Consider the following 9,767-nt stretch of genomic DNA (forward strand, 5'->3'; position numbering starts at 1 on the left):
TCATAAGAAGTTGAAGATGGCGGTCCAAGAAGCTGAAAAGGCGGGAACATCTCAGCCAACCCTCTTCGATGTTTCCTGTAGGCAGCGTGCGAAGGAAAATGAAGCGAATGGCGTGATTCACGACTTCGTTCGTGCCCTGGCGTACAGTGGAATCAGCATGCATCAGGTGGACGGACCTCTGGGGGATTTCGTACGCAAATACTGCAAGGCCGCTAAAACTATGCCGACTGGACAGCGACTTCGGATTAAATACCTGAAAGAAGCTTTTGACAAGGACATGGCGAAAATCCGTGATGATATGCAAGCCGTTAAAGTGAGTGTTATCGTCGACGAATCCCCTGACATAACCGGAGTGCCTGCCATTAACACTCTGCTGTGCTATTATAGTCAAAAAGCAAAAAAGAAGCAGGTTTGTTTAGTCGACGCCGACATAGTTAATGCTTCGAACAGCTAAGTCGGCAAGGCTCTCTTTACTGTCAGCAAGACGTGGAAGGATGTAGCCGTAGCCACAGATTCCGCGGAGTACATGCGAAAAATGGTACGTGAGATCTGCGAAGCTGAAGCGATCCACATCTTGCATGTAAATGACTTAGCTCATTTGATCCATGTGAGCGTTGACCATGCGATTTCGTCACCTTGCGTGCCTGATGTTCGATCCACAGTGATCAAGTTTGGAGCATTATTTAAGCACGCTAACAAGCTGCACCAAAAGTACATCGAAATATGTGCCTCTAATAGCCTGTTTGGCGCTGATGCAAAGAAGCCTCCTTCTGTAGTTCCGAACAGATGGCAAAGCTTCTACAACGCGCTTGTTGTCGTCATAGAAATGTGGAGCTCATTAATAGAACTTGTTGAATGCTCGCATGATAGCACCAAAGCGGAAGCTATTCGAGCGATACTTTCTGAAAAAGAGGTTCTTTATGCAAAGGCAGTCTTAATGAGAGATGCACTCGAGCCTCTTTTAGATGTCCAGAAAACGCTTGAAAGTGGAGAACTCCTCATGCCAAGCTTCGATCACCTCGTAAACGTCAAGCTACAGCAGACTGTCAACGAGCTTTCCACGATGATCGGTAAAAGTGATCGGGCGAAAGGTGTTTTGTCTATGTTGCCTAAGAGCAGTGCCACATTAGTAAAAACTTGTTGTGAAGAGTTTTGCGCCAAAATCTCCGCAAAATGGGACTGCACTTTGAAACGGAACATCTCAGACAAAGAAGAAAACCAGTTGACATTGTGGAAACTGGGAGCCGTACTCGATCCATTCCAGAAGCGGCTGCTGAGTCAGTCGTTTGATGACTGCCGACCTCTCTTTAATTCCGTGATGGACGATGTAGGCTCGCTTCGCGAGGAGTTCAACCAGTACTTGCTGGAAGCAAGCCCCACAAATGAAGGTGTTGAAGTGATGGACTTTTGGAACGACGCAACTGTGCGTTACCCAAGGCTAGCAAATGCAGCGTTATCATTGTTGTGCCCAGCTAATGGCAGCTGGGACGTTGAGCGAACGTTCTCTCAGCTAAGGTACCTGCAGAGACCAGACAGGTCTCGTATGGAAACCGAGATGTTGCGCATGCAGATGATTATGCATGTTAATAAGGACGTGCAGAACGTCGAATGACCAGCCCTCGTGAATAAGATGTTTCTTTTTTCAAAACTGACCGTTGCCTCTCACTGCGAGTAATAATTAATTACCAAAGAAACGCCAAATTTTGCAATATTTTCTTGAAAGCAGCCCAAAATCTAGCCCTAATTGTCACCCACCGGTTAGAGCAAATCGAATAAATTATTAGTTTGCAAATTTAACCCGATAAAACCCGGATTGCGGAATTTTTCCACGAAAAACCCATTTCTCCCCTATTATCAAGCCGAAAAATAACGCCCGATTTTTACCCCCCGAATTTGAAAAAATATAAAACCCGAAAACGAATAACCCTACATATACTGCACCATTTTTCGCTCACGGCCAACGCCGCCGACGACACCAGCTTTTCTGCGACGCGGGGCCCTTAACGCTATCGCTTTAAAATGGGGTGCAACGGTGACGTAACGCATATGTTTGAGTGTTTGCTGTGCTGTGAGAAGGCGCAGAACAGAAGGCTACGTTGAATTATTTTGCAGCTGTTTTTTCAGCCTTTTATTTCATCCCTGGGTTTCCGTTGGCAACGTCGTCAAGATATGTTGGTTTATGCATCTCTAGTTGCGCCGGAACGCTACGATAATGTTAGATTTTTGTTATGGTCAACTGTTATTTAAATATGCTTATGTCCTTTTTTCTAATGTTATTGCAATGTTACATGTAAACGTTAGAATAACATATCTCGTACATTAATAAAACGTACATAACATAAACAAATGTAACATTCAAAAATGGTGAAGCAGCCCTGCACAAGTATGCAGGCCCGGCGGTTGTGCTGGCACGCAAATTACAGTGCTTTGAAAGAATCAGCAATGAGAGCGACACTTCTGTTCCACTATACAGCACAACATACAATTCGTATTCACTGACCTCCGAACGGATATCATAGAGTCAAGCTCATATACCCATTACTAAGGGATGTCCCATGAGTGATAGTGGCGAATGGGTAATAACCAAAGTTTTGTGACGAAATATTGGGGCTGTGCACGCAATCTATGGTGACTACTATCTACGAGGTGCGGTTAATTGCAAAATACTGCTAGTTGAGAAATATCTTTCTGTAAAAACAATGGGAAAGGTTCGGGAAATCAGTGCTCGAAATATATTTGTAATTCAGTAAAACAACTTTTTGGGCTAGTTGGTTCATTTTGGACCAAGGAAAAGGAGCAGCGCAAAAGCATGCATCCACGCAAAAAGAAAGGACAAGACACAGGCGCTGACTAACAACTGAATTTTATTGAAGGAAGGAAGGCCCGCCTTAAATAAAGCGAGCAACAGAGGTGAAAAGGAGCAGAGCGAACAATCGAGAAAGATAACAGCAAGCCCAAACAAGCATCAAGACATGAAAAACTCAAACGTTGGCTTCTTCTAAAAAGTCTACCTCTGCTGCAAAAAGTGGTAATGAGGGAGTGCTTATGCAAGTGTCGCCATATCTCTTAATATTGTTACGAGCAATTCGAAGGAGAACCTCCACAGATTGATAGATAAAGAGGAGAAGGGAAAGGCAGGGATGTTAACCAGAAAGGGGTTCCGGTTGGCTACCCTGCACTGGGGAAGAGGAATTAGGAGACTAAAAGGAGGAAGAGAGAAGGGGAAAAAGGCATAACACACGCACAACGCTGTCACAATTTGTCACTCAATCCAGTCGCTCTCAGTCCCCGCAGGGGGGCGCCTGCAGCTTGCAGGCGTCGCGACGGCGAGTGGCGACACCGCGGGTTCCCGAGCATCCGCAGGGACATCCCCGCAAGGGGATGATGGTGAACTGTGCATCACCACGGACCCGAGCACCCGCGCCTCGCCGTGCGTGGCATCGCCGTGTCCGGGGAAAAGGGGATCCTGGTGGTTGAGCCGATGCCGAGCGTTTGGACCCTTTAGGCCCCTTGGCGGAGGCAACACACCACTTTGGCCCCAGCTTCCTGCAGACGGCACCTCCGGCCTGACCCGACCGGGGGGAATCGGCAGTTGCCTTTTCCTATCCTCCTCTCCATCTTTCACTTTCCTATCTCTGTCTCAGAACTCTCCTATATCCTACTCACTTCTTGGTTTTTCCTGTTTTCCTGGCGGCGAGGGTTAACCTTGTGTGACCAACTACCCTGAGTTGAGTCATATTTGGTTATAGTTGAGGTGTAGAGCTGGCGTGGGCAGGACTTGCTTTCAAGTTCCTGTCCCGTCCCCTTGTTGGACTCCGTGGTGGGTGGCTGGCACCATGACCGAAAAACTAAATATTTTCATGGCTCCACCCTTATCCAAACCTGATCGCTCTCTAAAAAGAGGGCGGAACGAAGCAGCTGATTTTTTCTCAAAAACGATACAAACATTTTCAAAGTTCTACGTAATCCACAGTGAAAGTGACGGAATACAGGCAAGAATAATATCCCCATTCCTTGTGTCAAAATGCTTAACCGATACCTTAGGCCCTGGCTACAAGGTCTCAAAAATGTCCAGCGGTGACTTACTTCTTGAGCTGCGCGACAGCATCCAGTGTTCCAAACTCTCCAACATTGCGTCTATAGGGGACATCTCTGTATCTGTAACCCCCCACCGATCTCTAAACACAGTCCGAGGTGTAAGCTCTGAATCAGACTTTATCCATATCACAGAAGCTGAAATGCTTGAAGGGCTTACCGACCAGGATGTAATCGACGTTCACCGTATCAAGATCCGCAGGCATAACAATGAAATAGATACCAAACACATGGTCCTCACATTTAAGACCAGTACCTTGCCCGAAACGATCGAAGTTGGATACTTGAAAGTCAACGTCAGACATTATATACCCAATCACCGCCGATGTTTCAACTGTCAAAAGTTTGGCCACGGCTCACAAAGTTGCCGCGGCCGCAAAACCTGCGCGAAATGCGCTTCGAAAGACCAGCATTCTGAAGAATTGGACGCAGCACTGCGCTGCGCAAACTGCGAAGGAGACCATGCAGCGTACTCCAGGGCATGTCCGTCCTGGAAAAAAGAAAAGGAAATAATTACCATAAAAGACAAAAGAAAACATTTCATTCAAAGAAGCAAGGAGGCGTTTTGCGCTTACGAACACATTCTCTTTCACAGCAAAACCTAACTTCGCTGATGTGGTGCGCGGGGGCGTAGCACCACACAGCACTACGGCACCTGCCGAGGCTGCTTTCACAGAGCCAGTGGCAGGGCCATCCACGCCCCAGGCAGGGACAGCGAAGGCTGCTCTGCCACCCTCAAAGCAGGGAGCGCCGGTCCATGGGTCGGCATCCCGCAGGACCTCCCCCCGTCGGGAGAGGCCTGAAACTAACACAACCGCGGCCCCTCCGCGGTCCTCCGGCACCTCGGTTGAGGTGATGGATACAGCACCCACTCCGCCTCCACTACGGAGGCGAAACAGCTCTCTTGAGCGGAAAAAAGACAGGCCCCTCATAACGGGCCCACCACATAAGTGAACCCCGCTTCATTTCTTCTCAAACACATAAACATGGCTTTTTTAATTCAGTGGAATTGCAGAGGACTTATGCGGAATTACAGCGACATAACACATATTTTAGGGTCAATGTTACCCACAGCTTTATGTCTTCAGGAGACCAATCTTGGTCCACAACATGTACATATCCTGAAACATTATAAAACTTTTAGACGCGATCGAGAGCAGGCAAATCGGCTATCGGGAGGCGTCGCGATAGTCGTTCAAAGCGGCGTCCCTGCTCAAGAAATTAAACTCAAAACAAAACGAGGCGGTTGCAGTCAGTATCGTAAGCTACAAAACACTAACAATCTGTTCCGTATACATTCCTCCACATTTTACGTTAACACTCCATGATCTACAGCAACTGATCAGAGAACTTCCGGAGCCATATCTGTTACTTGGGGATTTTAAGGCTCACTCCTCCCTGTGGCGAAGCGAACGCTGTGACGCTAGAGGTCAAATAATCGAAGATTTTATCCTGACGAATAATGTATGTCTTTTAAATACGAAAAAGGCCACATACTGTTCCCCAACGTCTGGGAAAATGAGCAGTTTAGACCTGTCTTTTTGTTCACCTTCTGTTTTTAGCGAATTTAAGTGGGACGTTTTAGACAACCCGTTTGGGAGTGATCACCTACCAGTTTGTATAAGCCTATCATCCTCACCTGCAGTCATCCCAACCAAACCACGGCGATGGAAGCTACATTTAGCTGATTGGGCGTTGTTTAGAAAAAAGGCCAGATTAGAAGACATTTACTCAGAAACACTTAGCATAGATGAACTCAATGAAATTCTCACAAAGTGTATCATCGATGCTGCACGGCTAGCTATTCCCCTGTCCACAGGCGTGGTGCGCCAGAACCACAAGGTATGGTGGACGCGAGAACGTTGGGAAGCCAAAAAACAACAAAATAAGGCCTGGGGTGTATTCCGTAGGTATCCTACTCACGAAAATCTAATAGTTTTCAAAAAGGCAAAAGCTAAAGCCCGATATATATGGCGGAACGCGGAAAAAATGTCTTGGCAAAATTATATGTCTTCAATAAACAGCTCGGTAACATCAAAAAAACTGTGGGAGCAGGTCAGAAAAGTAAATGGCAGCTATTCCCCATTCACCCTTCCTCTGCTGACGGATCCTGGTATTCAGGCAAGTATTAAACAAGCAGACATTTTGGGGCAACATTTTTTTATAGTTTCTAGTACTTCCCACTATACACAGTAATTCTTAAAATACAAAAACACAACCGAAAAACAAAGGCTCCCTACGGCAGGCAGCACAAACGAGCCTTACAATAATTTGATTACAATTCAAGAAATACAGAGAGTGCTGTCTATAGGTAAACAAACTGCACCAGGCCCCGACGAAATTCATTATGAAATGCTGTCCCATATATCTGAGCAATCTGTAGAAGTTCTGTTAAAATTTTTTAACAAAATATGGGTAGTAGGAAAAATACCAGCTGCTTGGAAAAAAGCCGTTATTGTTCCATTTCTAAAACCAGGAAAGCCACCAACCTCCCCTAACAGTTACAGGCCTATAACCCTTACAAGCTGTCTTGCCAAATCTTTTGTGAGTGTTATAAATATTAGATTAATGTTTATTCTAGAATCCCGAGAGCTTCTTGATGTTTTTTAATGTGGTTTTAAAAAAACATGTTCCACAGTCGACCATTTAGTTCGCCTGGAAAACACAATCCGAGAGGCCTTTATACACAGGCAACACTGCCTTTCAGTTTTTTTCGATATGGAGAAGGCATATGATACGACCTGGAGGTTCGGGATTCTTCGCGACCTGGCAGAGCTTGGTATCCGCGGGAGGATGCTGAAATATTTGAGCGACTTTTTATCCAACCGTTCTTTCCAAGTTCGTCTCGGCGCAACCCTCTCAAATAATTTTACTCAGGAAAACGGCGTTCCTCAGGGATGCATTTTAAGTACTACATTGTTCATAGTAAAAATGAATTCTTTAACCAGTATCATTCCACAGTCCATTATGCACTCGGTCTAGGTTGATGACCTTCAAATTGCATGCACATCTTCTAGCCTGGCAACTTGTGAGAGACAACTACAACTCACAAAAAACATATTAGCACTTTGGGTAGACAGAAATGGATTTAGGTTTTCTCCACAGAAAACTGTTGCGGTTCTTTTCTCGCTGCAGAGAGGCCTGCAGATTGATCCCACCCTCCACTTGAACAACACCACACTTCCAGTAAAACAAGAACACAAATTTTTAGGCTTAACTTTTGACAAAAAGCTAACGTTTCTACCACATATAAACACCCTAAAAAAAGAAAGCCACCCAATCCCTGAATATACTCAAAGTACTCTCACGGAAGCGTTGGGGATCCGATAGGAGGTGCCTATTGCATATCTATCGCTCTCTAGTACGCTCTTCGTTAGACTATGGATCCATAGTGTATGGGTCTGCGAGACCATCATACCTTAAAAAGCTAGATCCAGTACAAAACCTCGGGTTGCGCCTTTCAACTGGTGCTTAAGAACATCACCCATAAATAGCCTTCACGTAGAAGCAAATGAACCGACCCTCACCAACAGGAGAACAATGCTTACTTGTGAATACGTACTGAAAATAAGGTCGCTACCGAAAGGTCGCTACCGAAAACACCATAGTTACAAAATGCCCATCCAGAACACTGTTCACCAACAAACCTCAAGCTGTAAAACCATTGCTCCTCCGCTTTGAAGAAATATGCCAAGAAATAAACATACTAGATGCACTTCCTGATGTTGCCCAGAGACCCGATAGGTTGCCACCTTGGTACTTGTTTCCTGGTGTATGCGATTTCGCACTGACACACATTCAAAAAAGACATACCCCACTGGAATATATACAGCAAGAGTTTCTTGGAGTAAGTGAAAAATACAAGAATTGCACATATTTCTACACAGATGGATCTAAGACAACACTCTATGTAGGGAGCGCGATAGTGCAAGGGAAATGGGAAAAAGTAGTCAGGCTGCCTCAGTGCGCTTCAATCTTTACAGCAGAATGCTACGCCATTGCTCTAGCTGTAGAACAAATATTGAAGAAAAACATACAGAACAGTGTTATCTACAGTGACTCCCTCAGCGTAATTACAGCAATAAACCCCAGAAATGCAACCGAACCCTTAACAGGAAACATAATACATAATGTAATACGAGCTGATTCACAAGGACATGGACTGGGTTCCCAGTCACGTGGGCATCAGCGGAAATGAGAGGGCTGATGCAAGCGCCGCACTTGCCTTTAACGTAGAAATAAAACCAGTAAACATACCGCATAAGGACTGCATCAAGTTAGTCCAGAATAAATTGAGAGAAAAATGGCAGGCTTCTTGGGACAACGAGGTTAACAACAAGCTGCACTTTGGAAAACCTGTCCTGGGTGAATGGAAGACCTCTAGGCACCAGGAACGATTTATTGAAGTAATTTTATGTCGTCTCCGCATTGGACATACACACATTACACATAATTTCTTACTAACGAAACAAGACAAACCTCGTTGTGAAAGATGTGGAGACGAACTAACAATAAACCATATTTTATTCTCTTGTGCAAAACTCTAAAAACTAAGAAATAAGCACTTTACGAAGTTTTATAATGAATACATTCCTTTACACCCAGCGCTGCTTTTAGGCGAAAATGCCATTGTTAACATATCTTCCGTTTTTAGCTTTTTAAAAGAAGCAGGTGTTCTTCAGAAACTGTAAATTTTGATCCACAGCTTTGCTTTATAATATGATGCATTTCAGCCATTTTCTCATTCCATGAGAAGAGGGCTGAGGTGGTTATTTGAATGGTTGGGAGCCTCAGGATCCTTGCCCAGCCAAGGATGGCTACTGAGGTTATCTGACCTTTTTGAAAGCGTTTATTTTTAGCCATTTATAAAATTTCTTCTTTCTCTTATTACTACCAGAACGAAATAGCAATTTCATCCTCTACACAACCATGTTTCCTCCCACCTACAGAAAAGTTCATATACCTTGAGCCTGGCGCATGATAGCCTTAGCTGCTTATGTGCCATTAAACCCAACACAACACAACACAACCAGCCGCTCTCAAGTAGGCAAAGAGTGCCTTGTATGCCTTGGGGGCAGTCGAGTGCCGCAGAAGACACGTAAAACTGCGGCGGTTCCTAAAGGGCGGTTCACATGCAAGCGAATTGGCGAACAGAGCGAACAGCGGCGCGGCGCTGCGAAGCGGTTCGCGAGCTTTCGTTTCACATGCATCGCCGCTCCGCGTTTCCCACCGCTATAGAGTATTCTAGTACACTATACCCACCGCTATGGTGGCTGAAAGGGGGCAGTGTGACGGGCGCCCTATGCGCGCCATGGGAGAGAGAGGCGCGATGTGCGATGAAAGTTCCCCGCGCCGCTAGGGGCGCTGAAGCGCGCTGGTGTGCAAGCCGTTGCCGCCGCTCCATACCAGAGGCCGCAGGTGCGTGTTTACCGATTGGTCGCGTTCACTTTAGAGCTGGAAAGCTCTGCATATGTGCCACTGTGATTATTTGAAGATGTGTAGTGCGTGATATAGTGCTATTCCTGCGCTATGTGATAGATAACGCTGCGTGCACTCATGGCGTCAAAAGCGCGAACATGTTTTGTGCCTGGCTGCAGAAGCGGATACAGAACGTGCAAAGACAAGGCCTCCCTCTTCAGACCGCCTAAAGATGCAGCTCGACGCGAACTGTG

This window comes from Amblyomma americanum, chromosome 11, assembly GCF_052857255.1.
Source record: "Amblyomma americanum isolate KBUSLIRL-KWMA chromosome 11, ASM5285725v1, whole genome shotgun sequence".
NCBI classification, from domain to species: domain Eukaryota; kingdom Metazoa; phylum Arthropoda; class Arachnida; order Ixodida; family Ixodidae; genus Amblyomma; species Amblyomma americanum.